Below are 3,839 nucleotides of genomic sequence, written 5' to 3' on the forward strand. Positions count from 1 at the left end.
GCTGGGGAGGGGGCTTTAGCCCGGCATCCCTTCTGGGCTGGGGTTGCAAATGGCTCTTGTTGCCCTGGGGCCCACTGAGCTGGGCTGAGCCCAGGATCACCTGTCCCTCTGCCGGCACCTCCCCAGAAAACCTCCTGCCCTGGCCCACCCCCTGGGACCCCCGCTGGCTCCCCAGCCAGACAGGGTGCTGAGCAGATGGCGGCCCGCGGCCCCAGGTTCCTTCGGCTCGATGCCTTGACTGAATGTGGCTCCTGTGCCACGCAAGCCCGCACGTGGCTTCTAAGAGAGCCACAGGTCGGCGGCCCCACTCTGCCTGGTTTGGGAACGTGACCACCGCCCCGACGGGAAACCTCTTACCCGTCAGCGCTCAGTGCCCAGGGGCGCCCAGGCCCCCTGCTCCGGGCGGCTGCTCGGCTGCCTTCTGTCCTGGGCAGCATCCCGGGGGCTAAAGCTGAGACCTCTCCCGCTGGGCGCCCACAGGCGCTTCTGCCTCGCAGGCCCCCTGGGAAGGCAGACCGGCTGGCTCCCAGCCCTGCACGGCACTTCCTCCCTCCATCCCTTGCACAAAGGAGCTGCCCGCAGGGAGAACGATGATGCCCACCTCCAGGAAGGACTAGCGACGCGTCGCGGTCCTGGCACACTCTGCGGGTCAGCTCTTCTTAGCATGAGCCAGGGACTGCGCCAGTCGGTCCTCCATTTCCCACCAAGCTGCCAACGGTCCCCCAGAGATGCCTGCTGGGAAACACCTTTGCCTCTTCACTCAGCCTGCCCTTCTGCTGCAATGGCCTTCTTCCCTTTGTGTGCCAAGCACACTCCTCTTCACCCTTCAAAGCCCAGCTCGGTTAAGGACTCCTCCTCCAGGAAGCCTTCCCTGCTTTCTTCCACCATCGCCCTGCCCCGGTGTCTTCTGCATATGTGCCTGTCTCCCCACCTGCTGGGACCTGGAGGCAGGGACTGTGTGCCCACCTCTGGACTGAGAGCAGACACAAGGGGCTGCTCACGTGATGCCGTGGGGCCGGCCCTCACCCAGGATTTCTTGGCTTTTTAGGGGAATTTGAAAGAGTCTGTCGAGCGCTCCAAGCCTCTGAAGTCTCTGAAAGAAGAGGAAAGCCAGAGTTTGAACAAGGGGAGTCGGAAGAGGAAGCCAAGTGCCCTGATGCCCTTCTGCTCCGAGCCTGGCTCCAGAGAATTTTGCTTTGCTCGACTTGTATTTCTTGCAAGAGTCTATCTTTAAACTGCTTAAAAGTGAGTGGTCAATTTGGTGGCCACACAATTGGTGATCGAGGGTTTTGTAATGCAAGTCAGAAGAAATCACACAATAGGTTATACTATTACATGGAAACCACCAGAAAATGGTGCAGTGTAAGATTGTGAGAGTAAAAATGATAACCAGAAGGAGAGGAAGCGGTGCACCCCAGCATGCCAGGCATGGTGCTCTGTACAGGGAATGGCCTTTTCATTCTCATACCAGTACTGTGAGCCAGGTAAGAGAATTTGGTTTAATATATACCCAGGGGACCTGAATCTCTGGACTGACCATGTGATAGCCAGGCCCTGAGCCTCAACAGACTTTAGCTCCTACACTCTGATTTCTTGGACTTACCCCACTCAGCTAACATGGAGTTGAAGAAGGTCAACCACCACACCAGGGAGCCAAGAGTGCCTACAGCTGCAAGCAGGAGGATTGCATCCAGCATCCATGTGGAATCTAAGCCCCCTCTTGATATAGATGTGGAGTGGACACAACCAATCCAAGGTCCACAGGATGGAGGAATAGAGTATGGATTAGAGTGGACTTACTGATATTCTATTCATGAACTATTGTGATTAGCAATCGAAGAAAATGTGGCATTGGTGTGGAGAAAGTGGCCATGGTGGCTGCTGGGGGTAGGGAGTGGGAGGAAGAGATGTGATGTGGGGGTGTTTTCGGGACTTGGAGTTGTCCTGGGTGGTGCTGCAGGGACAGATGCTGGACATGGTATGTCCTGCCATGGCCCACTGGGTGGACTGGGGGAGAGTGTGGGCTATGGCGTGGACCATTGACCATGAGGTGCAGCAGTGCTCAGAGATGTATTCACCAAGTGCAATGAATGTCTCATGATGATGGAGGAGGTTGTTGCTATGGGGGGAGGAGTGGAGTGAGGGGGGTGGGGAGTATATGGGGACCTCATTTTTAAAAAATGTAATATTAATAAAATAAAGACATAAATAAATAAAGAGGAGGAAAGGGTGGCACAGAGAGTGTTAAGCAGCCTACTCAAGGCTGCACAGGTGAGTGGCCCAGCAGAGAGGTAAACCCTTCTGGTCCCAAGGCCCATGTCCTTTCTCCTTCCCAACAACCTCAGCTATGTGCCAGTACCCCCGGGGGGCCCTGTTGTGGACAGTGGTGGTCCTGCAGGCAAGCCCGAGGGCCCTCCTCACGTTCTCCCTCCCTTCCTGCACCTGCCACACTTCCCCCAGGACAGACGCCACCACCACGACCCGGGAGAGGGACAAGCGCTGTTCCCACACTCTGGAAAACGGCCCGCGTGGATGGGGGCTCCGGTGAAGGCACGGGGAGGGCCCCTTGCTGGCCCACAGCGGAAAATGACCGCCTTCTCCTGCGTCTCCCCGCAGGCGAGGAATTGGAGCTCAGAGAACCGGAGAGGACGCTGGAGGGCGCGGGCGCAGCGGGAGGCCCTGGGGGGCAGCTGGCGGGGCTCCAGGTGACGCGGCGGGCGCGCGAGCCCGGGAGGGAAGCACCTGCCGCCCGCCCCGGGACCCGCGGAGCACGACCTCCTAACCCCGCGGCCCGCATACGCGCCGCGTCCCTCTCCCGCGGGCCTCGCGCACGCGTCCTTACGGCCCGCGCAGCCGCCTTGTCTCTTTGCGGCTCTGTGTCCCCAGCCTTTGGCTCCTGCTTCGCTCCCTCGATCCCCCCACGTGGCCACGCGGCGTTTGGTGTGTCGCTGCGAACAGCGAGCGCCGACTGTTTCCTTATTTACGTACTCATTCCTTCCTTCACCCCGTTTGGGTGTCATCTTGCTCCCCGCCGAGGACGAGCCACCCACCCCTGAGCCTTCCACCGTTCCCTCCAGAACCAGCGGCAGAGGCTGGAGGTGGGGGGGAGCCGGCGGGGCCTCGGGGCCTGCGGGGCGTCCTGGAGAAGGAGCTGGAGCCCCTGAGCGTGGTGCTGACGCTCTCCCACTTTGGCCTGCAGGCTGTGAGCTCAGGTGAGCAGGTGCCATCAGGGCAGACGCCCCCCCACCCCGCCCTGGCCCCCACGCCAGCGCCCCCTGCCCCCCTCTACTGGCCCATGAACCAGGGCCGGGGGAGGGTGCCATCTGTTCACCCACTCATGCACCCAGTCATTCGTTTCTTCAATCAACAAACATTCCTGCGTGGCCAGCCCATGCCGGGCTCTGCCCTGAGAGGCAGTGACGCTCAGAGCCCAGCTGGCCAGGTCGGTCCGGGACATTCCTGCTCCCTTAAATAGAAGCCTCAAACCCAGGGGCCCTGCGGCGGGGGGATGGGGAAGGGGTGGCTGGGTGCCGCGGGAGCTGGGGTCCCTCCCCACTCAGCTTGAGGGAGAACGCGGGCCTGGGGGTGATTTCCGCGTGCGTTTTTGCATGGCGTCTAAATGAGAGCGGCGTGACAGCGCCACAGGTGAGGCCTGCCCTGCAGGTGGGGCCGGGCAGGAGGGTTCCTGGGGCCTTAACCCGAGGCGCAGGTCTCTTCCCAGCCGTGGCTGGAGCTTCAGCAGCCGCAGCTCTGGGGGCCGATGGAGGGGGCCGTGGGGCGATGCAAGCCCAGGTGTGCCCCCTGAGCGTCCTTCCCAGGGGAGGCCTGCGGCTAGGCCG

This window comes from Dasypus novemcinctus, chromosome 1 (assembly GCF_030445035.2).
Source record: "Dasypus novemcinctus isolate mDasNov1 chromosome 1, mDasNov1.1.hap2, whole genome shotgun sequence".
Lineage (NCBI taxonomy): Eukaryota > Metazoa > Chordata > Mammalia > Cingulata > Dasypodidae > Dasypus > Dasypus novemcinctus.